At 40.3% G+C, this 27,720-nt stretch overlaps 1 protein-coding gene across 5 annotated transcripts in view; it reads left to right on the plus strand.

Moving 5' to 3' along the window:
• The first annotated feature begins 4,731 nt into the window (after positions 1-4,731).
• Positions 4,732-27,720, plus strand: part of LRRC8D (leucine rich repeat containing 8 VRAC subunit D) — a 72,573-nt gene continuing 49,584 nt past the window's right edge. The window contains exons 1-2 of one of the 5 annotated variants that reach the window (XM_063298234.1): positions 24,001-25,224; positions 25,658-25,818. The gene's annotated coding sequence lies outside the window, so the exon portion shown is untranslated. The other 4 variants (XM_063298233.1, XR_010067586.1, XM_063298236.1 and 1 more) reach the window with 4 other exon arrangements.

Raw genomic sequence — 27,720 nt, forward strand, 5'->3', positions numbered from 1 at the left:
AAAGTGCCTACCCACTCTAAAAAGTCTGCAGTCCTATACCTGCCAGCATAATTTCTTTCTTTCTCTACTTGTGCTGTAGGAATTAAGGGGCCTTCCACAGATTTGGGGATGCAAGTGTGTGTAATTCAGCTTCCACTGAATTACAGGAAGTCAATTGTATACTGTAATGTTTCATATCACTCAAAGTTTTAAAGTCAGACCAGTGATCATGATTTTATTAAGCAGCAGCACTGGAGCAATCTTTTTCTTCATTGGGATTGATGCGTCAATTCTTGTGGCTGTTGCTTTTATACAAGGACACTGGACAGCAGAGGGAGCTCTTTGAGAAGAAGAAAAGTCAAGCCCGCTAAAGTCATTGAACAGCAATTTGACTGGTTGATTTTAAAATATTACTTTTAATCCTAATTGGTTGAATAGTGAATTTTTTAAAATATTCAGCACCAAACGTTTGAGGATCCAAAAATAAAGGCAGAAGCAAGTCAAAGGAAATCGCAGATCTTGTCTTGGTTACTGTAGTTAACATTCTACACACTGTAGTTACATTCAGATTGAATTATTGAAAAGTTCTCTGCACTGGTAAGGCAACCATTATTTTGAATTACCATTAGATGGCAACTTGGTGATAGAGAAAACCCCAACTCTCTGATGCAATCTAGTGGTGGTCTGGATTTTGCATAGCTCTATATGCTGGGCTTCCCCGAAAGAGGATCAGATTCAAGCAGAAAAAAACAGCCTGCCAAAACTTACCCAGAGCCTCAGTGGGACATATAATAGTCATGATGTTTAAGCTTTGTCTCCCACTCCCCACTCAAAATATTTCAGAAATGTCTTAGGTGCATTGCCCAAGTCATGTACGGCTTGGAAAATAAGTCTGTCAAGTCTTCCCCATGACATAAACATACTCCACTTCCCTTTTAGCTTCATTTTTTTCCAGGCAGGGACAGGAGCAAGCTCTGATGGCCCATTACACTAGTCCTCAAGATAGCTCAGAATTCTACTTGGTTTTTAAACTGCTCTGGAGAAGAATTATTGTGGGGCTAAGCAAGTTTATCTTTCAGTTTTCATACTCCCTAAAAGTTACTTCGCTGCCTGAATTTGGGAAAATTGACAGGAACAAAATGATCCCATAGCATTAAATGGGTGCTCCAAGTTCACGAGTTAATTGAGCTAATTCGGTATTTTTGTTCTGGAAATTCAGAGGGTAACTCTGTGTGTATGCCTGGTTCCTAAGATTCATTGCGATCTAAGATCTAACCTTCTATGTTAGCATTCCAAAGGCCCCCACCAAGCCACTTGCTGTCTCCTGCACTGCACTTGGTACTCTACTATGGTAGAACAATTCTCCATAGCTGAGATCTGGGGATCCAAATTAGAATGGAAATACAGGAGTGACTTCATAAATTCATCAGGCAATACAAAATTATCTAAGCAAGTTATACAGTAGTTTATATATCACTCTCTCTTTTTGGTCTTATTTATTTAAAAAATCCAAACAAAACTAAAAACAATTTTGTTTTTTTATTTTGTCCTTATGTATAGTTTTGCTAAAGAGTTAACAGAATTAAAGACATTCTTTATGCTTGAGCTGCCAATTAATCTTTGAGCTTTTGTAATTTAAGTTTCTGTTTACCTATTAATGCTTTGTGCTGAGTTAATTTGGAACTTTGAACCTTTTCTATCTCATACCCATGACTATTAGTTAACATTTATCACTGATGTTTAGAAGACATTTAGTATTTTTAATGGCATTTGCTTATCCATTATTTAGAAGATGTTTGTTCTGCCTTTCCTCCAGCAGCTCAAGGCAGCTTATGTGGCGATCTCCCTTCATTTGATTCCCACAACGGTCTTGTGAGGTAGGTTGGGCTGAGAGAAGATGACTGATGGAAAGTCACCAGTGAGTTTCCACAGCTGAGGGTAGACTTGAACATGATTCTCCCCATTCCATTCCAATGGTATCTGAGATTTTAGAAGCACTCCTGTCATCTTTATGTCAAGGAGGTCTGTAAAATATCAATTTGCTGTTCTATATATTCCTTATTCAGCATTCAAACAAAATGGCAACATCTTTTGTGTCAGCAGAGATCTAAAATCTGAATCATGGAAGTGGAGTCTGGCATTTCTTTAAACTCATTATAAAAAAAGAAAGAAAAAGAAGAGCAACCTGACTATATTAAGCACATACAGTGCATGGGTATAGAAGAGTGGAAGAACAGGTTGCATACTGATGTGAAGAGGATAAGTAATATAGCTTACCTGCACATATTGCTTACATGTAACATAAAAGTTGTATTACAAATAATAAATATTCTATTTAAGTTACAGAGTTAAGGGGTGTTTTTCAATGTCTTCTCTCTTTATGTGCACAAAACCTCACAAATATACACACGTAAGGCCAGGAGGTCATTTAAAGGCTAATTTAGTGAAATCAACGTATGGATGATGTCAAAGGTACTCCAGACCATTCTGTTCTGGGATAGGGGAGTTGTTTGGCAGTTTCTAAACCAGAAACAGTTCAAGATTTTCTGGACATAACAATCTGAATGAAACAAGCCTACTGGGGGCCAAGCAACCTTTGGAACCCCTTAAACTGTTTCAGTTTATCTCTGGAAAACTGCTGAATTACCTCTTGGAATGACGTAGTCCGGTGGGAAACAGAACATTCCAGAGTTCTCCAGAAAAGTTGGTTCTTGGGTTGATAGAATCTTCACATCTCTACATCTGAACATATTTATATAGGCCAGCCAGATGTAGCTAAAAATTCACAAGCAGAGCAAGAAAACAATAGTTACCTTCAACTGTTGTTATCTAATAATTGGTACTGTAATTGGTATTTACAATATGCTGCCTACATACAAATATAATGAAGCCACATTAAAATGAGCGAAGTGAGGCTCAAATTATCATATAATTATTCTACATTAATCCTTAAAAACTTTTAGTCAAACTGCAATTCTTAAATTCAATGATTTTGGGCCATTTGCCTGCATCCAGAATTTTCAGGATATTTAAAAAATAATTACTATAATTTTTCTTGAGGAGAAATTATTTATAAGTAATAATATTACTTATTTCAGATTTCAATCTGATGCCATGATGAGCAAAGCATCCACTGCCAGAGTCCTTATTATATTGCTATGCTTGCATGCTATGCTTATTTATATTTAACTTATTGATGATTTACTCAGTCTTGTTTTCGGTATTCACATGATCCACTGAGCCATCACACAGGCTAGGTTCACATAACATGCTGGGTTCCTTTGTGGTTCAATGGATCTGGTAAACATAGCCAGAAACCTCCCTCAGACTTAGTTGGCAGTAATAGCACTCCTGGAAGGTAGGAAGCTGACATTTAAACTGTCCTGAATGCCTTATAGCACCTAACGTAGGCTAGGTTTACAAACACACTCACATGAACTGTGATTGCTGGTTCAATGTATGTGGGTTGCAGCTTAACAAGTTTAGTTAAATATTGTTTAAAAAAACAGGTGTTGTGAAATCACATTTTATTCTGCAAGCGATCAAAATGCATTTTACCTTGATCTGTTGTGTGAACTCAGCCTACAAATAATGGTGCCAAATTCCCTCAGAATTGTTTCTGCTCTATAGTGAACAGAAACATCTGCTACATTGTATTTGTCAAGATTTAAGAACATCAAAAACTTAGGCCTGTTTGTTTCAGCCTGCTCAGTACTTATCAAAATTATTTGATTTTGGCACAGAGCCCTGGGTGATTCTAAACCATGGTTTAATCTACTGTGAGAATCCTCCCAGTTGTGGTTTATTCTATAAACCATGGTGAAACAAACCATGTTTTAGAAAAAGTTAGGTTTCTCTAAGGAAGATGGCCCCAGTTCAGTGAGGATCTGGCCCTACACCAGCCCAAGCCTCAAGGGAGAATATCAAGTCCCACTCTGCCCCTTCCCCAAATCAAGATGCATACAGTCCAAGGATAATCCAACTATTCTGGCAAACAGGGCAAAAAAAAATAAATCCAAAATTATGTCACTCTGCAGGAACCAAGTTCTGCTACCTAGTATCAGCTACTAATGGGAACTGCACATTAAAGGCAGGCCTAGGTTCAAGTCTCTTCTTAGCCATGTTAGTATACTGGGTGATTTGGGGTGATTTTGGGACCGTCATTTTCAGCTTATCCTTGCTCACAGGTTGGCTACCGGGGGAAAACAGAGGAAGGAATGCTCCCTCCCTCGACGCACGGAGAAAAGGTACAAAGGAAATCAAAGCTGGGTTATGACACCCAGCCTCCGCAGGGCCTGGTCTGGACCTGTACAAAACGGATCAAGGTCACAGCCGGATCGCAGGCTGGCGAGTACCCGAGACCTCCTCCTGCTGGGTGCATCTCTGCACTACTCTTCCACATTCACCTGTGCCCAAGCCAGCGAAGAAGGGCATTCCCGCCAGCGGCGGCAGGCGCCCGGCCAATCTGTGAAAAGAAAAAGATAAAGCATCCGGGCACGAGCAGCGCAGAGCCGGGGGCGCGCGTCTGACTTTCCTTTCGGGCCCCCGCTCGGTTTGGCTGCACCGTACCTGAACCGCGAGGCGGGGAGGAAAGGCGTCGCCAGCAATCACATGGGCTCTGCTTCTGGTGCCATTGGATAGGGCCTGGCCATTGGCTTCGCTCTGCGTTGAGAGAAGCGAGGGAGCGAGAGCGTGAGTGAAAAAATGGTGGAGGTTTTCTTTTGCCTTCTTCCAGCAAGGCCGAAGAGGTAAGCGTGGGTCTTCGTCTGGATTGCCTCGCCCGAGCTTCTCTCGCGCTCCCTCGTCCAGCTCTTTAGCCCCGCCTGCATGGCTGCGCTGCTAGAGTGACTCACTTCCCCAGAGCTCCGGCCAGCTGAGGTGCGTAAAATACACGGTTTGCCGGGTTATTGATACTGTTTCTACCCGGATTCTTGGATGCTCTACTCGCCCTGTTGTATTGCGGATAAGAGATTCTGGGTAATCTCATCAGTAATGCTCGGGAGCTGCGGGCTTTCAAAAGGCTGGAACGATCACGTTGCGCATCCTTTACAACAATCCTGTTCGGTAGGCCGGTCCTTTTGTGGCATGGGGGAAGGGGCGCTGAGCGTGCGAGAAAGTGATGTGGTTTAGCCGCTTAAAGCACAAAGCTCAGGTTTTGTGAGCATTGGAAAGTAAGACCTTGTGTTCAGTGAGTCTTGTGCTCAGGTAAGTGAACATAAGATTATAGCCTTAGACTTTAAACTTACACCTGTTTACCTGGAAGGTAGTGCAAGTAAACATAGTGAAGCTATGTTCGTGGTTTGTTTAATGAGTCAGAATTGACTGGTTCCATTCAGCTGCAATATTGACAAAGCCACGTTATGGCAGTGTGTGATATTGAACACAACTTCTGCTGATATTAATAGACATGTTTATACTTGTGCTGTAAATAAATTTGGATTTGAACCTTGGATTCTCTGATTTTTATTTTGGATTTTGCCCCTGTGCTGTACTAGCTCTCTACACTGTTGCAAATAGAAACTGGTATCTCTTTTCCTCACATTTCTGACTGCTTGGGAAGGATGCTTAGACTCCTGGGTATCACCCCTCTCTTCTCACCTCTTGTAAAAGTTAAGAAATATGTTTTTTTAAAATTTATTTTACAAATTTATTCACTGCCCATCTCACCCCTAAATATGAAATATTAACAGACCAGAAGGCCTCTGACAGAGTCTGTAGACTGTATAGACTGTGCTGTTGTATAACTACTATACGGTATTAACGATCTGGATGAGAATGGATTTTCATGGTAAAGATGAAGCTTCAGTCTGGTATGATACTCCTTGAGAACTAAGAAAATAAAATTCAGTGGTCTGTACTCTTTTTTGCAGAAACCAACTTCATTTATAATAGAGAATGAAACTCTAGAGATTTTCCTTTGAAGAAGGTATTGTATTTTAAATACAAGCCTCACAATGCTGGATTGAATTAAATGGGTATTTCTCTTGTTCCAGAAAGCTGTATGATTTGGATTGAATTTGGAACTTTCTGGGGGTATCCTCAGGTCACTCCTTCCCCCTCTGGTCTTTTGCTTAAAGAACAAATCCGAAGTTGATGTAGGTACCCAAGGTTCTAAGAATAAAAAGGTGCTGGTGTCACCTAAAAAGATATCATGTGCAAAGCCCAAGCAGTCTAAAGCATGTGACACCAATGTATGAGAAATGCTCAGGGCTTTTGCCATACCTGTCAGCACCTGATCATTCGAGGATTCACACAATCACAGTCAGGAGGCTGGGATTCCTTTAACTGTTTTAATGAAGCGTAATGAATGGTACAGAAGGCAAGCTGCGAATAAAGATTTCCCGCTCAAACCTAACTTAAAAACTACATTCCCTTAAGTTAGTCCCCTTTCCCATGAAACCATGTCACCCCCCGCATCCAGATGGTATTCCTGGCATATCTCAACCCCGTGTCCTTGATGTTCTCCATAGCCATAACAAACCACTTCACACTCCAACTTCACACCCCCTCCCATCTGGCGACACGGATTCCATTCCTTGGAGAAGGAAATGATGGTAGATGCTCTGATAAGGATTTCTGTAAAACCTTTGGGGGGATCTGACATACCGCCCCCCCAAGAAAGACTAAAAAAAACAATCAGATATCACATAAAATTAAGCAATGAGGTTAGTAAGGAGCGGGCTTAGAAGGATACTTTGCATGAAACCTTCTGGTTAAAATAGGAGCATTAACATGACATGCATTAACCCACTCAGAATCTGGAAAATGCTTCCACTGAATTAAGTACTGTAAAGATTTGTGAAAAAAACAATAGTCCAGAATATCTTTAACTTCAAAATGCTGATGGCCATTGATCATGATGGGTGGAGGGGTTGCTGCAGGCTGGTGCCACTTACAACGTTCCAGTGCAGGTTTAAGCAAGCTGCAATGAAAAACAGGGTGAAGCCTTTTGAGGGTAGGGGGTAATTGCAATTGAACAGTCACAGGATTAATAATTTTTGTGATGGGGAAAGGTCCAACAAACTTGGGGGCAAGCTTCTTTGAGGGTTTTTGGGAGCGTAAAAATTTGGTAGAGAGATAAACAAGATCACCAACTTTAAATTTCCACTCTGGGTGCCTGTGACGGTCAGCAAACTTTTTCTGAGTTTCATGGGTGTGATCTAACGCCTGGCGGATGACCGGCCAATTAGTGGCAATCTGTGCAGCCCAGTTGGCTACTGAGGAGTCAGGCAAGGATTGCAATTGAAGTTCAGGTATTGGAACGAAGTCCTGGCCATAAACAATATGAAAAGTGGTAAACCCAGTGCTTTGGTGAACTGCATTATTATAAGCAACCTCAGCGAAAGGAAGGAGGTCCACCCAATGGTCCTGTTGGAAACTAATGTAGCAGCGTAAGAATTGCTCTAGAGTAGACTGAGCTCTTTCAGTCGCTCCGTCTGTCTCTGGATGGCTCGCGGAGCTGAGGGATTGCCGGACACCAATTAATTTCAAAAATGCGTGCCAAAATTTGGAAGTAAATTGGATGCCTCTATCAGAAATTACACGCATGGGACATCCGTGAATTTTATAGATATGCGTGAGAAATAGCTTGGCTAATTGCTGAGCAGTTGGGATTTTAGCGCAAGGTATAAAATGAGCCTGCTTGGAAAACAAATCAATTACAGTCCAAATAACAGTCTTGTTTTTACTCTCAGGTAAATCCACAATAAAATCCATGGCGATTTCTTTCCATGGAGCGTTGGGGGAGGCTACAGGTTGTAAAAGTCCTTGCGGTTCTCCCCCTTTTTCTTTGCTTGGGCAAGACGTGGCATGAGGTGACGTAGGACTGTACATTAGCATGAAGGGAGGGCCACCAAAATTGGCGCCTCACCAAGTGGAGAGTTTTTGTGAAGGCAAAATGACCTGCAGATTTAATATCATGGGAATGGTGCAAAATTGTCAGGCGAAGAGACTCAGGCACCTAGATTTTGCCGTTAAAATACCAGACGTTGTCAATTTCAGTTAATTGGGCTTTGTTACATTGTAGCCAGGGATTGTTAGGGAGCGCCTGAAGCAGTTCCTCTTTTAGGTCAGCCTGCACTTTCACTTTCCTGGCTACTGCTTGTTTGCGTGTTACGCAAGCCATTCCAAGCTGCTTCTGAGAGAAAACTGTGTCTACAATTTGAATTTGGGCAGTGTGATATTGCGGGAGGCAAGAAAGTGCATCAGCAAGAAAATTCCTCTTGCCAGGAAGGAAATTTAGGGTAAAATTAAAACGGCTAAAAAATTGAGCCCAACGAATTTGTTTGCCATTCAATTCCCCGGGGTTTGTAAAGCTTGGAGGTTTTTGTGATCAGTCCAAACCTCAAAGGGATAACGAGCACCCTCTAGCAAATGCCTCCAATATGTGAGAGCAGTCTTTACAGCAAAAGCTTCTTTTTCCCAAATGGGCCAGTTGTGCTCAGAGTCTGAAAATTTGCGTGAGAGGTATGTGCAGGGGCGGGGGAAACCTGTTTCATCTTTTTGCACCAAAACTGCCCCAGTAGCTGAGTCAGAAGCATCTGCTTGCACAATAAAGGGGCGAGTTGGGTCTGGGTGAGCCAGAATGGGTTCTCTAGTAAAAAGAAGCTTTAAACGGTCAAAAGCTGCTTGACAATCAGAAGTCCAGGCAAGTCTAGCCCCCAGGGAGGTAACTTTCCAGGTTTCCCCCCTCCCTCTAGTTTTCAACAAGTCAGTTAGAGGCAAAGCAATTTGAGCAAATTGGGGGATAAAATTTCTATAGAAATTCGCGAAGCCTAGAAAACTTTGAAGTTGATGCCTGGTGCGAGGGGGTTCCCACCCCATGATGTCTTGTACTTTGGCAGGATCCATTTCGACCCCCTTGGAAGAAATACGATCGCCCAAATAGTTCAGCTGGGACTTGTGGAACTCGCATTTAGAGAGCTTGGCATACAGCTTAGCATCTCTCAGTTTGCACAAGACTTTCTTGACAAGCTGAACGTGGTCTTTGAAGTTGTCAGAATAGATTAAAAAGTAATCTAAGTAAACCAGGACCCCTTTGTACAAATGCTCATGGAGGACCTCATTGATGTATTGCATAAACACTCCAGGGCCCCCCACTAACCCAAATGAGAGGACTTTGTATTGATAGGAACCTAGAGGGCAGTTAAATGCTGTTTTCCATTCATCCCCCTCCCGAATTCAAATTCTAAAGTAGGCTTCTCTGAGGTCAAGTTTGGTGAATACTTTTCCCTTTGATAGGTGTGATAGTATGTCTTTCATTAAGGGGAGAGGGTATTGATTGTTTATTGAGATGGCATTTATTCCATGGTAATCCGTGCAGAGTCTCAGAGAGCCATCTTTTTTCACCCGGAAGAGCACCGGGGCTGCCAAAGGTGAATTGGCAGGCTCAATGAACCCCCTCTCTAAGTTTTTGTCAATGAATTCCCTGAGAACTCGTTTCTCAGTTTCTGACATAGCATACATTTTAGGCTTAGGTAGTTTAGCCTTTGGGTCAATTTCAATGGCACAGTCAGTTTTTCTGTGAGGAGGCAATTGGTCACACTCTTTCTCATCGAACACATCAAGAAAGTCTGTATACTCGGGTGGAATGTCGGGCTGTGCCACAGGTTCTGCCGCAGGGGTGTGATGTACATTCCGCCCAGGTTGATGGTGATGTACCTGTGCCACAGGTTCTGCCGGACGGTGCCGGCTACATTCCGCCCAGGTTGTGGTACAGTAAAGAGGTTGCTAGCCCCATTTTTAAACAATAAAGCACCTGAGTCTCAGTTAATTTGTGGCTTTCTACTCTTTAGCCACGGGAGTCCCAGGATGATAGAATAGTTGGCAATAGGGGCTACAATAAATTGCAAGGTTTCTTTATGCCCCCCCAACCTCATGGCCAAAGTCTCAGTCTGGAATTCCATGGGTCCCCCGTGGGCAACTGAACCGTCCATCTGTGTGAAAATAATAGGATTTTAAAGTCTTTTGGTTTTAAGGCTCAGTGTGTCAATTAGGGCGGGGTGTCTCAAGCATTTTGTGCACCCCAAGTCTAACATAGCTGTCAGATTGGCTTTGTGCCGGGTTCTTAACTTTTTTAGTTCTATTTTCACCAGCAAGGTGGGGCAATCATCATTCACCAAAGGGTCTTCCTTGTTGTCTATCTCCGAAGTAGGCATGTTGCGCCCTGGAGTTTCCACCTGCTTGTGGGCGCAATTTAGAACAGGTGAAATTCATTTCCTGCCAGCTCCAGTTCCTCCTGTTCGGAGTCTTCGCTGCAGTCAATCAGGGACTTCACCTCTGGATCCTTTTGGGCCAGCACTGTTGCAGCGGCTGCCTTGCATCTAGTTGGTGGGGTTTTAGCCGGTTTGGTTGCTCCTTTTGGTGCGTCTGACTCCCTGCGTGGGCATTCTGCTGCTCTGTGGGTGTCCTTCCCACATTTGAAACAGCTGCCTCCTTTCCCTGGCCGGTCTTTCTGGTCCTCCTTGTCATGGAAGAATTTTTGCTGGGTGAAGGGAAATTGACCTGGGGCTATGGTACTTTTTCCCATCGTTTGCACTTGGAGTTGCCAACAGAATTGGTATTGGGTATTCTCTACCTCCCCTGATAGGCAGATCCATTCTTTCAAAGTGGGGGGGGGTCTCTGTGGCAGAGTGCGCATCTCAGGATTTCTGGCTGCAAGCCCCCTTTGAATTAATCAATCTTAGTGGTTTCCAACCAGTCCATAACTTTTCTGGCAAGAGCTTTGAACTCCATGGCATACTCCGCCACGGTCCTTCCCCCTTGCCTAAGTTGCTGGATACCTGTCTTTGCCCTCATCTTGTCGAGTGGATCCTCAAATCGGTCTCTCAGTGCCCTCATGAAGTCACGCAGGCTGTTCAGCTCCAGGGCCATGGCATTGTGCAGTTGCACAAACCACTCCGCCACAGGTCCCCAGAGTCTGGCGCCTACCTGGGTCACTTTCTTGTACTCAGTGGGAAAGCAAGTCCCATATTCCTTCATGTATATGGACATGTTGGTCAAGAAGAACGCCAGCTGTCATGGGTCTCCATCGAACTTAACTTGTATGTCCTTCAGGGTCTCAGCCGATGTCGCCCCGCTGGGCAGAGCTCTCCCCCAGTCACCTTGGCTCTCTGGGTGGCCTCCACTCCGCCGACGCCTCACTGGGGATTCGAAATCCTGGGTTGGGGTTAGGGTATGCCATCTTCCTTGTGAGTCCGGCGATGCCACTCTGGATAGCTGAGTTGAGATTTCTGCCAAGAGGTACGCCACGGTCTCCAGGGTTCTCGATACCTGCTGCAACACCACTTCCATAGCAGACATCCTCGCCTCCAGGCTCCGCATTTCTTGCGGAGTTCCATTGGGGTCTGGAATGGTCCCATGCGACCCCAGACTCTGCACCCTTACTTGTGCCTCCACGGGTGGAGGGGCTCTTCCCTCTTCCTCTCTGGCACCGGGCTGGGAAGAACCCATCTGTGGTTCTTCTGTGATAACGCTTGGCATCTGAGGCTCTCTCACGAAATTGAGGGAACGGAGGGCACTTTCCAACTCCGTAGTGTTGAGCCAGGGTTCCATCTCGCACTCGCTGTCCCTGCTCCCCGAGCTCTCCTCCGTCTCAACTTTTTCTTCTTCCACTTTGGCATACAGCACTGTCCTCTCCGATGACGGTAAAGGTGATGGCTGCTTAGCCCGGGATTTTCTGTGTTTAGGCATGGTTCGTCAACTCTCAGCTGATTACTTGCTCAGGAAGAGTTTTTGAAAATATGGGATTCACAGCTTAATGTCAGCACCTGATCATTCGAGCATTCACACAATCACAGTCAGGAGGCTGGGATTCCTTTAACTGTTTTAATGAAGCATAATGAACGGTACAGAAGGCAAGCTGCAAATAAAGATTTCCCGCTCAAACCTAACTTAAAAACTACATTCCCTTAGTTAGTCCCCTTTCCCATGAAACCATGTCACCCCCCCTCCCATCCAGATGGTATTCCTGGCATATCTCAACCCCGTGTCCTTGATGTCCTCCATAGCCATAATAAACCACTTCACACTCCAACTTCACACCCCCTCCCATCTGGTGACACGGATTCCATTCCTTGGAGAAGGAAATGATGGTAGATGCTCCGATAAGGCTTTCTGTAAAACCAGATTGGGGGGATCTGACAATACCAATAGAAAATAAAGCATCTTATTACCAGATCTGATGCTTCCAGCTCATGTTGTCCAGAAAGACTGTTATGAATAGAAATTGGAATACATCCAGAATTATAGCAAGTCCACTGAAATTGGGAAGGCTAATATCCTCAGATTAAATTCCATTGCAAAGAAGTCTTTTGTTTGTTCTCCCCCCCCCCACATTTTTTCTTCAGCTGCCAACAGTGACTTGCCGAGAGGCATCCATAAATGTTGAGAATAGCAGCTGTTGCTGAGAACAGAAAGTAACTAATTGTACTGCTGATATGGGAAGAAAAGTAATTGGAGGGAGATGAATCTCTCCATACTTTAGTACCGTATGTGCTAGGAGAATAGGAGGAAGTGTATTGCAGTCTAGGTGTGGTAGAAATGGGTGACTATAAGTATGAAATGTTATTTGCCCTGTCCTTCAGGCATTGCTCTGTTAATTTATGAAGCCTCGGGTAGCAGCAAATGCATTAATGTTCTTTTTGTACTGGGCAAGGCACCATAAAGACTAGTTTATAGTTCAATATCATGTCTGCAGGAAATTGCTTATGGCAGATTAGCAGTTTTCCACTGGATTAGAGATTCTTTGGTTTGCTCTTAAACAGCAGCTCCATAATATTTCTATAGTCCAAGGTAAACCTTCAAAATATTGTGGTCTTTGATCATTCCCTTGTTCCCTCCGTCTAATAGAGAAGCTTTGTTACCCTACTATCTGTTGTACCAGTTGAATGAGAAAGAAAGAGATTAAGTTTCAGTAACCTTCAGTACAGTTTCTACTAGAATGATTGCATCTCGGCCTAATCCATATTTTTACAATTGATGTGGGCCCTTTGGTCAGTGTAGAAATACAATTATGGGTCTAAATTCTTTTTTTAGAATTTTGCAACGCACCTCCACAAGGAAAAATGTGTATACAGTAGACTCAGTTAACTGGCACCCATGGGGATTGGTAGATTTATTTATCTATCTATCAAATTTGTCACTGCCCATCTCCTCCCACTAGATGCCAGATAAATGTAGTTTCTGGTTGCTTGAGAGTTACTATTAAACCCTAATACCCACTAGATGGCAGCAGAGAGATACAGATTTTTTTTTTTTTACCAGTTGCTTGAGAGTGCCTGGTTTTTTGTTTTTTTCTGGTTGCTTGAGAGTGCTGTTTTTTTCTGGTTTGATTTTTGTGCCAGTTGCTTAAGAGTGCAGGTTGCTTGAGTTCCAGTTAACTGAGCATCTACTGTATTATGAAAAGTGTACTCAAAAACGCTACTTTAGAGAAAATACATACAGAAATACTTACAATCTTCTGGGTGCTGTTAAACAAAATTGGGCACAAGTTTATGAAGTAACAAAATGTAACAAGCATAGTGAAGAAATAATGAGAAATTAAGAGGAGGTGAAAAAGTCAAACATCCATCTCTAATGGGATTACATCATAAGATTCTCGAGTTCTCTATCCTGTATTAGAGTAATATGAAAACAATTCATAGGCTAGGTTCACATATGGAACTAGTTGAAAGCTCTATAGTTCTGGACATAGTGAAGTTATTAACTAATTATGGTTAACACAAAGCATGGCTAAGCATATGGATGAGCCCAGTCATATGACGTGCAAGACATAAATGCACAATTCTTTTTCTAGTTGACAAGCTACCATGACCATTTTGAAATGTAATGCTGAATTATATGTGAGAATTAATCTTGGCCTTGTGCACTTAGCATTCCCCCTTTTGCCACAGAGGAGATTAGATGCTTCCTTTTAGAATAATCACAATTTAGCATGTCATCTGAACTTGGACAAACTAGTTAATCTTAACTCCAAGATGATTAAAAAGAAGCCAATTTCATAAACTATGGCTTGAAGTATACTTGCCTCAACTAACTATATAAAAAGTTAACCAGTAACGGTTATGCAGCGATTAGATTCAAGCTCCAAAAAGTGCTTCCAACCATGTGAGAGTGCAGGTGTAGCCCCTGCCTACTGCTGCCATGCAAGATGCTGCTGGGTGCTTTAATGGATTGGAGACAGATGTTCAATCCCCATCTGCTTTTGGAATCTTCTCTGAAGCACTGCAGAACACTGTTAACCACTTAAGGCCACTTTAGTCTGCACTGGTGGGATTAGTAGGAGTACACAAGCCCAAAGGTCACTATATCTTATTTTTGCAATGATAAATCAGGGGTGGGCAACCTGTGCCCTTTCAGATGTTGATGAACTATAACCCCCAAAATCCTTTTGTTATCCATGCAGTTGACCTTCTGTCACTTTTTTTTTTTGGTGGATATCAACTTTATTCACTTGTACATTTGCAAATCAGTCCTTCTCTTTAAAATTATTTCCAATATTTAAACATTAATCTGGTTATAAGACACAAGAAGTATGAATACTTGATATCATCATTAGCCAATAAGCATCCTAAACAGCCTGGTTTTCTAAACTAATCATGTTTAGGTAGACAAACCTAATATCAAACAAGCATGCACACTGGAAATAAATTAAGTTTCATCAATGCTATGTAGGCTCTGCAGCAAGTTTTTTTTCTGTAATCCTAAATGTCTTCATTCATCAGTTTTTTTTCTGTAATCCTAAATGTCTTCATTCATCAGGGATGGGGAACCTGTAGTCAGCAACATCTGAAGGGCTAAAGCTGCTGGGAATTCATGGACTAGGGGTTGCTTGAGCTAAGTCATGGTTTAGCATTGGGACATTGAAGTCTGTTTAGGAAACAATTGAGGGGGAAACAGTGTATCACCCAGCATAGTGCAGGCAGAGCTGCAGCTATCTTGGCAATAACGCGTCCCTTTTTCTTGATAAATAAGCAAAGGCTCTTGAAGGTGAGGAATTAGGCATGTGGATTGTTTAACCATTAACATCATTGTACAGATAAACAGTCTATTGGCACTGTCCTGATTTAGGAAGATATGACTTATGATATTTTAATAATACCATTTAGTCCATTATATTCAGTAAGTTTGTTCATTACTTATGTCAGAAACAGGAATTGATGGTTATTAGATAGGATATTTATATCCCTTGTTTCCACTAAAAATACCGTTAACGCAGTTAATAATAACATGTGGATAAAATAACAGCATTTAGAATTAAACTGTTACAACTCAAATAAAAACATCCAATAAAAAGGGTGACGGTTGAAGAAGCATGTAGAGGAAGCGGAGGCAGCTGCCAACAAGGTTTGAACAGCATGGAAAAAAGAGGAGGAGTGAGACCTGGCTTAGTTGTCAAGGAATGAGCAAGCCAGAGCCCAAGTAAGAAAGGAGGCTACTAAGATCGGTCATAGATATCTCTTGGGACCCTGCAGCTGTTGTGTGGGAATTTGGCCCAAGCTATGGGATGGGATAGCCATATCTCCAGCATTCCTCTGGAGTTCTCCTCAGCATTAGAGGGATTTAGGAAAGCAGTCTGATTATTTCAACAGGGCTTTGAGAGAGAGATGCATTGAGAGAGATATTTCCTGCATACAAGTGTACATATATGGTTTTTTAATGATTCCTCAGCATAGGAGTATTAAACCTTGTAATGTTATTTATCTGGTTAATTTCTTAGTTGTTTTAATTTTCCTTTTGCATGGTAGGAGTGTAAGCTACTCAGAGTCAGCGAACAATTGAAGTGGTAGGTAAGCCCAGTAAAACAAATAACTACTTTGCAGGGAACAGTTTTCTACCTGAGAGTATTTTCTGAAGAGTGATCTTTTTCAAAGAGAAACAATCATCAGAAGGGAGGAAAAGCAGGACTTTTGTGTTGCCCCTTAGTGGAATGAGCCAGCCCACAGGCCTCTTGGTTACTGTCTTCCCACTGTGCCAAGGGCATCCTTGGCTGGAGTCAGAAAAGTCAAAATGGTGGCTGCAACCAATCAAAGCCCCACCCCCTTTTAAAAGGGGGTGGGGCTTTGCTCAAGTGGTTGTGGTTGCCATCTTGACTGTTTTCACCTCCTGCTGAATGACCCTGCACTGTGTTGAAAGCTGTTTGTGTTTCTACTGAAATTACAGTAATTAGTTCTAAATTTGCATCTATACGTCTTAGATTGGCATATGGAAATGGGTCAGTCTGCAGTCTTTTTTTGACGGTATAGGAATGGCCACTCTAGGGCCTTTTCACTCTTTCTCACCAATGCTGTTTCACTTAGGAAGGAGGATCAATCTGCTTCTTCAGAAACTCTTTTTCTCTCATCATAGCAAATCAGAGCTGGATCTCTTCCTTCAATTCATGTTTCACACCATTTTCCTATTCATAAGGCTTTAATATACTCTTTCCAAGATCTTTTTAAGGAGCATCAAAAGAGAGAAAACTATTCTCTACCTTTCTTGAGCCTGTAAGCTTTGCTTGGAAAGAGAAGATTAATCTGACCTTTCATGTTTTTTTCCATTATTACAGACATTGGAAGGCTTGGAACCAGCATAAAAACTCATAAGGCTTCTACCTAATACAGTATAATCATGATTTTATATTATTTTTTTACATTAGTGCATGCATAAAGATTGTGCACATCTTGTGGTTTTTGAACTCTTAAAAATTGTGGCTCATTAACCTTAGCCAGCAGTTTTCTATTGTCTGCAGAGTTTTCTGTTTATCAGCTGTGCACCAATCCAGTCTAAGATGTAGCAAATATGCCACAGTTGGTCCTCAAGAGCTATATAGTCATTATTTTACAATCATAGCTTAGCTGAAGATGTAACTAACAACAAATTGCATCTGTTCCTTTTGGCATTAGAAAAATGTTTCTCTTCCTTCCACCAGAAGTAAAGAGACTAAGGAGTCATCCAGACAGCTGCTTTAATGTGCTTTCCTTCAATCAGTGAGGTGGCACAAAATTTGGTCTGTCCTGATAGCTGATCTTTATTTATTTAAGCATTTATGTGGCCACATTTATATAACTCAACCAACATGACCCTGGGTGACATACAACAAATATGAACGTTAAAGAACAAGAAGAAACCATATATCATTAAAAGATAACCAGGATGTGCAAAACGGCAAACTGAATGGAATAGATGAAAACAACCAATGGGGCCTATACTGACCTAGGCCCAAATGCCTGGAGAAAGAGGCAAGCCTTGACTGCTTTTCCAAAGGCCAGCAGGATTGGGGCCCATTGTATGTTGGGGAAGGTCTTTGTAGACAGCAGGGGCAGCCACTGAAAAGGCATGCTTCCTTGGTCCCATGAGATGGCAATACTTAAATGAGGGGACCTGGAGTGTGCCCTCCCTATGGGAACGTGTGAGGCAGGAAGATGTCCTTGGAAGCAGGCAGTCCTGCAAGTACTCAGTCCTGTGCCATGTAGGGCTTTAAAGGTGATAACCAGCATCTTGAATTGTACCTGGAAGCTTGTCGGGAGCCAGGGCAAGTTGAGGAATAGCAGTTCCCATGGGCATAATGGGTTGTGTCCATAACTACCCACACCATTCTGGACCAACTGAAGCTTCTGGATTATCTCCAAGGGCAGTCCCATGTAGAGTGCTTTGCCATAATCCAATCAGGAGGTATCTAAGATGCGAATGATCATGAGGAAGGCTAATAAGGACTAATTTACATAAATTGCAACTCAGATTAATACCTTATCCATGAATAAAACTGTGATGGGTACAACAGTTTTCTGTGATTTATTTTGATCAGTAAGGCATGACCAAATGTATCATGTCCAAAGAGACCTTTTCTGGCCAGAGATGAAACTTGTTAATGACATTAAAATAAGCCACAGGTTGCTCCTCTTGTTTGTTCTGGCCTAAAAAAGGACCAGAGGCAAGAACAAACAAGGGACATTGCAACTAGCTATAAGCTGGCATTAGTGTGCCATCCAGCTATGGTCAGAGTTGGTTGAAAAAATGGGTGTTTTTTTTCTTATAGATAATCTAAAATGTATAGAGTGGATAAAATTGTTTTAAATGTTGGAAATAGAGGCAGTGAAGAAAACAGTATTGTTGTACTGTATGTTATCAAGCTCATCTGTTTAGGATATAAATTTACATTTGGCTCTATAGTTCACTATGCAAAGTTCAAAAGAAAATCATTTTAAGGGAAGATATATATTACCTTAACAAGATTGCACAGATTAATGGAAAACTCAAGTCCTTTTCTATTGTAATTGTCAGAAGCCAGAAGGTACAATAGTTATTTCCATGTATAGGGAATGGAGGGAAGAAAGGGAGTGAAGACCTGGCTCTGCCATCTCACTTGGGGCGGGGGTTCTCATGAGTATGGATGGTGAGCAGGAGAGGGCCCCTATCCAGCAGGGAAAATGCATGCGTAGTTTAGAGACTTTGAGCTGTCATTCAAAGAAACCCAGAACAGACCCGCCTTGACTTTTGGGGTTTATCTGTCTGGGTTTTCCCACGCTTCTTCAGGTTGGTAGGATTTTCAGTCTACAATAGCAGTTAATAAAACACTAGAGACTTTCTCCTCGTCTCAGCGTGGTCCTTGCTTAGTCAGGACGGGTGGGGGTAATCAGTCGTGGGGATGGTTAGCACCTTGAAGAGGCCCAGGGAATTCAATGTATTTAAATTAAGATCTTTGGATTCGCCATCTTGGATTTTATATTTTACATTTATATTTTTATGAAGAATTTTGCTTTTATTGCATTTTAATCTGTGGTTATTTTAATTTTGTTGTAAACCGCCCAGAGTCGCTCTTAGTGAGATGGGTGGTGACAAAATATGAAATATAAATAAACAAATAAATAAAATGGGAAGGACCATTGCTTGGTAAAACATAATCTTGGTTATGCAGATGCTCTGGAATTCAGTCCCTGGCTTCTCGCAAGATCACCTGCCTGAATCTCTGCCTAGGTCCTTAAGTTCCAGTGTTTCCCAACCTTGGTAAATCCCAGGTGTGTGAACTTCAACATCCAGAACTCTTAGTAATGACCATGAGTGCTGAGAAATTTTAGGATTTGAAGTGTGCACACCTGGAACTTGCCAAGGCTGGGAAACACTGAGTTAGAATAAGCAAAACTGCTTGAGGTTACAGGCAAGGTGTTAGATGTTAACTTGGTATATGATAGATTTTTATCTGATGGAATTGACCCTAAAGAAAGCAAATTTTGGAAGAAAATGAAAAGAATATAACTGAAATTCTGGTTCCCATTATTTTCAGTTCAAATATTGTTACCTCCCATTTCTTAGTTTAGCTCTAACATATTAATCACGATTTATATTTGGAAAATTGCAGATTTAAAAAATATTGCAATGTTTTCCAATGAAATACAACACTGCAGTTCAAGATTAAGTTCTGTGTGCTGGGCAACAATATCAGAACAACCAAAATTTTATTTTAAAGTGTAAAGAATAAGTTTGTTTCTACCAAGTGACTAGAACTAACTATTAAGGTTAGTAGAATTAACTAATTACTAGGGTTTTGTAAAAGTCTGAGGCTGTAGAAATAGCCTATTCAGTGCAATTTGGTATTTCATACTAGGGATCAGTAGGGAAGAGACTGAAAATAAAACTGCCAACATTCTAATATCCTTACACACATCTTTAAAATATTTGCATGTATGCAGTTTCGGTTGCCAGATCTGAAAAATGACATCATAATGCTGCAAAAAGAGGACTTGAGCATCTTCCTTACAAGAAAAGGCTAGAACATCTGGAATTCTTTAAAAAAAGATGACTCAGAGAAGACATGGTTAAGGAAGGTGTATAATATTGTGCATGGGACAGAGAACAGTTTTTCTGCCTTTCTTAAACCATTAGGACCAAAACAAAAATGCTGGCCTAAAATGGGCCTGGGTCTGATCCAACATGGCTGTACTTGTGTTCCGTTCTGATCCAACAGGATGCAAAACACAGCTTGGAAAAACAGAATGGTGTTCTCTTGGGGACAATTCTCCCCGAAGTGTAAAGAAACAAAACATCTCTCAGGTGATTTTGATTCTTCTTCTCTGTTCTTTAATTGAGAAAAGAACACTGAGACCAGCTGCTGTATCTGCCTTTTCCCAGGGGTACTTAGTAGAAAGGATTATGGTGGTAGCCATTCGGATTTTTTAACCCTTCCCTGTTGGACAACCAATGTTATACAGCCTCTCAAGAAGCATTAAACAAAGGGCAATGCTATAGGCCGCCACCTCAGATGATCATGCAAGTCTTGCTACTAGAACTTGCTAGAGAGTAGGAGGAAAGGAGAAATTGATACTGTTCTCCCAAAGTGTAATGACTACAGTGACCCAGCTTGACCCCAGCCCAAATAGCAACCCTTTGAGTCAGGTGTGGCTCCTTAGAGGCATCCTGCACTGTTTTGGGGGACAAAATCAGGCCCGCAACTAGGGTCTTTGTCACGTGGGGCAAACATGGATTCCATGCCCATTTTGGCACCCCCTCAGTGCTCATTTTGGTGCCCCCAGCACTCATTTTGGCACCCCCCCAGCACGGCGCCCAGGGCACGTGCCCCGCTTGCCCCCCCCCCCAGTTGCGGCCCTGGGCAAAATTGCCTCCAGACCTCAGCAGCTACATGCCCTGCCTTTTTTTGCAGTGTCCCCCAAACTCCTAATAAATTCTTTGTGCTTACAATTTGAACAGTTGGCATTGCTCATTGATGACAGACCCTTTCCTGATGATATTGCCATCCATCGAAGGCACCACTGAGTGGATAGGCTTAAACATTTGGGCAGGTTCTCCTCTTCCTCCCTTCTATCCCCATCATGAACTTTTAAATAAGTTCCTATTTTCCTTTTTTTTTTGGAATAGCTTCTTCAACACCACCAGTTTCAGAACAGTGGGACTGGAGCTTTGCAGAGAATTTTGATTGGTATCACAGTGGATTGGAACCATTTGTTCCTTCTCAAGTAATCAAACATCCATTTTGAATTATCCTGATCTATCTTGAAATTTGGGCTTTGTCCAGATCTAAAGCATAGCTTTCTAACAAGAAAGAAAAATAATATTTCAATGTTTTGCTAATTAATATTTTAGGCTCAGTATAATAATACATATTTTGTGTGCAGAATTATAGAGCTTTCAGACAAATTGGTATTGTTCTTTAGGTTTTTTTAGGTGTAACAAGTAGAATCTTTTCAATGTTTGCGTTTATATTCTCTGTAACTGCCTGTACATCAGAGCCTTTAAATGCTGTCTTCATATTGAGGAAATTTTGTTCAAATATACAAGTCACATGATTTCATTCCTTGGCTTCACCATTTCTGAGTTGCTAGTCACATTCTGTTGTACTGCAGTATCTGGATTTCTTTTGAGTTTAAATGTTTCTAAGGTCAAGTAAACAGTGACACATTTCTTGAATTATAATGTGATTTTCTTTTAGAATTGATCTTTCCAAAATGGTGATTTGAAAAAGAAAAGTAAGCCTGAAAAATGGTTTCTAAAGGGTGGCTACAGAGGGAAACATCTCTTAAAAATTAAGTTCAAAGCACCTTTACTAGCCAGAGTTGATGCGATCAATTCAAGTAAGCTTTGGGCAGCGAGAGAAAAACTTTGTGTCCATTTAGAGTGATAGAGGGTTTTCAAGCCTCCTGTCCCCCTTCTCTGAGCCATGTTTCCCTGCTGGTACAAATTATAGCTGGGGAGGGAATTTCTGGAACACAGTGAGAGGAAGATTTAATACTTTTTCTCTACTGATGTGATCTCACTATTATTCCCCCTTGCCTCCTTTACTACAACATTTCTACAATAATTGACTTCAGGCATTTACTAGTTTGGCCTAACTTCAGTACTCTATGCTTGGTGACTTAAGCTGCAATAACTATAAATGTTTAGGCTAGAATATTGTCATTGGTATGAACAGAGTAAGTGATTTGATATATGGTTTAATTGCTTTTATTACTGCAGTAATCTCAAAAAGTTCAAGAACATCTTTAACATACTTATGTCAGCTACCAACTAAGGTATTCTACTCTACTGAAATTTAATCATACCTTGTGTTGTACAAAGAAACAAACAACACGTGTTGCTCATAATCAGTTTGCTTACAATTAACTTTTAACCCCATGACTGTATAACTTTGAGAGATGTTTTGGTATTGGTGCTGTTCAAGTTTATTGTTTTTATGAGAATTTGATGGGGGGAGATGGGGGGGCTGCGATCTACCCTGATTTTGCATTAGATGGAATGTATATGCCTGAGATTCCATTCACAACAGTGAGAAGCAGTTCTGTTTATATAATCAAGATCGTTCCTTTTGCAGAACTGTGAGTTGGAGAAACAAAATTACAAGTGCTTAGTCATACACGCATAGGGCTCTGGTTCTCATATTGTCTTGAATGTGCTGAGATAAGGACCTAGGCATTGAGTTGACATGTGTAAAATGTGAACCAGGCAGTCGTGGCTTTGAGCTCTTCTGGGCTCTTTCACTGGGAAGAATCCTAATACCCTCTGTATGAATGGCCAATTTCTAGGTAGATTGATCTGTGTAGCTCTTCCCCTAATAGGTAATGTATAAAAACCTGCATTTTTACAAGAGAATCTGTTGTTTTTCACATTATCCAGCAACTGCAGATTTAAGGTCAGCTAGATTATCCTTTTTGAATCTTCCATGGCTTCTGTTAAAAGTTCATCTACAAGGTTGACTTAGACTTCGTAGCTTTATCGTATAATACCCAATACCTAAATGGATAGTGTTACTTTTTTAGGGCCAAACTAGATATGACTCATGGTGTTGTGTTGCATAGTCTGCTTTTTGTTGTAATTGTTTAGTAAATAGTTGATATGGATTGTAGAGCAAGCCAGATAGTTTTTAACCCTGTTTCTACTTTTGTAAACACAATTGGAATTGGTTTCTCCCTCTTTTTTTTTAATAATGTAAGGAAGCCCTGCTTAAAAAATGCAGCCATATATGATCAAACCATCTGACAAACATTGGTTGGGTTTACACATCAAGCTAAGACTCCCTTGCGAGGGAGATGGGCGGTGATAAAATTTGATAAATAAATAAGACATTGTGTAATAAATCATAGAGGCCTGGTTCATACGTAACACTAACAAGCCAAGTTAGCATCATGCTTAAACCCAGCTATCATACCTACTTTGAATTGCGGTGAGCATCTTTTCTTACTCACCTCCTGCCTTGAGGAGCATTTGGAAGCTCTGATGTGTTAGTTTTAATTAGGAAATAGGTTAAAACATTCCTTTACACCCTTTTCCTGGAATCACTTTTTAAAATAATAATTCCAATTCCCTAAAGCTGTATTTAATTTTTAAAAATTAATTATTCTTTTTTGTATATGTACTTTGACTATTTAGAATATGCAGTGATTAGCCTAATTGGAATAGTATGTCTGCTGTAACAGAACAAAGCCAGCTTTCTTCAGATTTAACTGTGAATAATCTTTTTGTGTTTTGGCGAAATGTGTCTCCCAAGTCAAGTTGGCCGTTCAGCACACTAAGTAATGCTCATTTCCCCATTACTAAGTTTAACTGACATAGCCCCTCTGTCTATAGTGGTAAAAGTTATTTTGATGTGGAGGAATCAACACTGTTTTTGAAATACAGGCCTTCACTGTTACTCAGAACAGCATTTTTCATCCCCTGTATAAACAATCATGGAAATCTGCCAGAGAGGATTTTGGGGCTACAACTGTGTAAAAGAAAAGCTTCAAAGCTTGGAAAGTTCTTTGAGGGAATAAATTATGTATTTCCTGAAATTCTTCTATCAATAATTGGCTCAAAAAGTTGCCTATTACATCAACTCTGCATCGTTCATCCTCCCCCATGTTGGGGAGGGAGGTTGTATAAGAAAGGGCTTTGTTTGTCAGCGTTGCCATTGACTTCCTTTTTTCTTTCCTCCTCTCTGTTGTTATTTCTCGGCCTGTCAGCCTGTGGTCTAGTAGTTCACACATCATAGTAAGCCAGAATGTACTTTATTTGGTTTTGGTTAAGTGTGGTGTATGAACATGAAGTGTTGTGTTTAGTGAATCATGTTTAATGGCTTAGAACAACGTGTAAGCTCAACTAATTATGGCTTATTTAACAAACTGTGGCTTGGCTTGATGCATGAATCCAGACAATAAGTTTTCAAGGTGATGAAAGGAATCTGTGTTATATCAAGTGTCAGGGAAAGTTTTACTCAACGCTGAAAAGCTAATTTCAGTTGTGGATGGCCTACCATATAACAATATTTAATTGAAATGATACCCTATACAGCCCTATTAACAATCATAATGCTGCTTATATGGTAAGTCAAATCAAATTTGATTCATGATGGCTTCATGGACATTGACATTTATTTGGGCAACAGTATGGAAGTAGCTTGACACTGCTTTCTTCTGGGATTTTTTTCAATTACCTAATCTACCTTACAGTCCTGATATTCCTTGGCAGCCTCCCATCCAGATACTAACCAGACCTTATCATGCTTAGATTCTGAGCCCAAACAAGGTTGGCCAGTTGCTGAGAGGTAGATATCTGGACTACCTATAGGTATAGAAGATTGTATCCAAATACCATGAGTGAGCTACAGAGATTCTAATAATTCGTGTCATATTTTCATACAAACATGCATTACTCTAGATTGGATTTCTTCTTGTACTTATGGCATAAAGCCCCCTTACTGTAATTACATTGTTCAATAATGTTATCATTTCTCAATACATGTTTTAAATTTAATAAGGGTGATGGACTGAAGTCACATTGCTTTATGCTCCTTTTGAACTTACCAGCATTTTTGTCTTTTCAAAATATATTTCAAATATTTTTTTCTAATGGTAGTTTCAATATTTGCTGTCCTCTCCTGAGATCCTCAGCTTTGTCTTTCCTTCAGCCTATACATCATCAAGAAAAACTGGAGCCCTGGTTGAACATAATGGTGCACTATATTTTAACTTTAATAAAACCACACTATTTTACAAAGCAGGATCCATGAGCAGGATCCATTGTTTCAAGTAGGAAGAAAAGTACCTAAATCATCTGTGTCTCTAAAGGTTGAGATATTGTATCTTGCTGGCCTGCCAAACTCTAGATAAATGGATCCCAGAATACATTTTTGATCTGGTGAAGGGAACAGTCACATCAACTAATATTTGGAACTGTCAAGAGATTTAGAAAGTGACTATCTCACTCTTTTCCTGGCATTGCAAAATGGATGTTTTCTCTTCAGCAAATGATGCATTGAGGGAACAGATTCTTTAAATTGAGGTCCCTAGTTTTCCTTCTTGGATTGAAACTACTCTTCTGTTTTCTGAAGAGCTTCTAATGTCCGCTTATGGAAAAGAGAAATAGATGATATTTATGCTGTGTTCCTGTTCTCCTTGACCAGGAGAGAGCACTTCATACACCTCTCTCTGGGATCTACGCATTCAAAATAGAAAGCTAGTAGCTTCCTCCATCTTCATATATAGTATCTAGTATTTTTATTTGGAATGCATGTATATCAAAGTGTGGTGCAAGACCTGTTTTTTCCCATAACCACAATCCTGTGAGGTATGTTGGGCTTAGAGAAGATGAGTGGCCCAGGCAACTTTCCATGCCTAAGGATGGACTTGGACGTGGGGCTCCCCACTCCTAGTCCAACAATGTAAGACCAATGATATGCAGGGATGCCTAAGGTTTTTTCTCTCTGTTTCGAAAGCTGACAGGTGGGCATTGTAAGAGGTTGAGGGATTCTTCTGTCCTTCTAGTGTGATCTGGATGGGTGCATCTGAAGTTTGGACTTAATCTACTACATAGAGGAGCCACCTCCTCAACAGTTTTGGGACTCTTCCTTTTGTCAGGGGAAAGCAGGAATACATGGTAAGTAATTCCCATTTAATGAAAAAGCCAGTCACTCCTTTTCAGTTATTTGTTTTAATATTCCCCTTGAGTAAGGAACTTTAATTTTGTTGACGATATGATAAATAATTTATCTAATAAATGTTCCAATTACATGATACATTCTAATTTGTGCATTAATAAAGAAAAATAGACTATGTGGCTAGGAACATTTTCTGTAGGCATTTCCAGCTGGCTTCATAAAGCATTCTCAGGAGATTCGGTGCTTAATAGGAAACATATATAGCTGCAAAACTTGGGATCATCATATGTTCTACAGCAGAAACTGTTAAGTATGATCTAGCTCTTTTCTAGGTAAAGTTTCCTAATTTCATAATGGGACTGAATACTTGACAGTAATGTAATTTGAATGTTTTTTGCCCAAAACTACACGTTTTCCCCCAGGAATCTTAATGGCATAATCCAGTCATAAATATTTATCACATTAATTTCAGAAGAATAGTTAGCACATACTTATTTTAAAAAAGCTTACAAATGCTAAATCTTAGCTAGATCCATTGATTAACTTTTTCTAAATTATTTCACAAAATATATAATCGGATATTGATATTAGGCAAAAAATATCTGCCTGTATAACTTTTTTCAGAAGTAATTACTTACTAACTTTATATATAATGCAACAGAATCAAAGAACTCAACATTATTAAAGCAAGGAGGTTTGAAATCATTTGGATTCTTTTCCTTGAGTTTATTTGCATTTAAACAACTGTGTTTGTTTTTTAAACATAAGTAGCAAAGAAGATTGAGAGTTGCTATCCAGGATAATTTTGAATGCTTATTTTAGTAACAGACCATTAGTTGAAATCATACCTCAAACATATTGAATGAACACCAAATTTCAATTAATTTTGACATTCTTTCATTATTTTTTTAAAATTTACTTAGTTTATACATGCACAATCAACAAGACAATCTTTAATCTTAAGGAAAAAGAATTTTTTTAAAAAGTAAAAGTACAAACTAAAAATACAAATTACGAAAGAAAAAAAATTACCTTATATTTTGTACTTATCAATAGTCACTAGTTTACAAATGAATTCACTACTGTAATATCAACAATACAAGTTTTATTGTAAGATATTACAAAATCTCTGCTATAGTAACACATATTCCAGCATCCTTGATTAATAGAAAAGACTGTCTTTTCCAAAACAGGTAAATCACCCATATTCAACAAGCATTTTTTCATTCTTGTATTTATGAGGTAGGTATTTCAAAAAATTGCATTGTTAATTAGGAATACATAAAATATTTCTTTGTGGCTGGAGAACAAATTAAAAAAAACACAAGAAAATTGCTAGGACTAGCAACAGCACATCTGTGAAAAGGAAATGTTATCATATATCGGTTTCAGTCTAATTTACTAGACTGTGGGGCCACAGACGATTACACTGAATCTTCTATTGCATGGAGCTATGTTCTGCTACTCACCTCGTCAAATTTCCTGGGGGATAATAGATTTGTCTCATAGATCTCATAATGGGATTGGTCAATGGTAAATTTTCTAACAAGGGAATTACAGGCCACTTAATAACCTCATCCTGTAATAATCTAATCTAACATTTCAGAACACTTTTAAAGCAGTGGCCTCATAGAATGTGTTGACAGTAGACTGGGGGTGAGAAATATACAGTACTCATCTGCTTACCAAGTCTTCAGAGGAGGGCAACCCCATCCAAGAAAGAGTGAATCTACTCCATGATCTGCCTTCACTTTCTGATCTGGATCCATTTAGTTTCTTCACTCTTTTTCAGTCCATTATTACTGCAAGACAGCAGTTCAGAACATAAGCAGCTTTCTTATAAGAGGCATGTATTTAATTATGTATTTATATTTATATGGAATTTATATGCATTTATATGG

The sequence above is a fragment of the Candoia aspera genome, chromosome 3 (assembly GCF_035149785.1).
Source record: "Candoia aspera isolate rCanAsp1 chromosome 3, rCanAsp1.hap2, whole genome shotgun sequence".
Classification (NCBI taxonomy): domain Eukaryota; kingdom Metazoa; phylum Chordata; class Lepidosauria; order Squamata; family Boidae; genus Candoia; species Candoia aspera.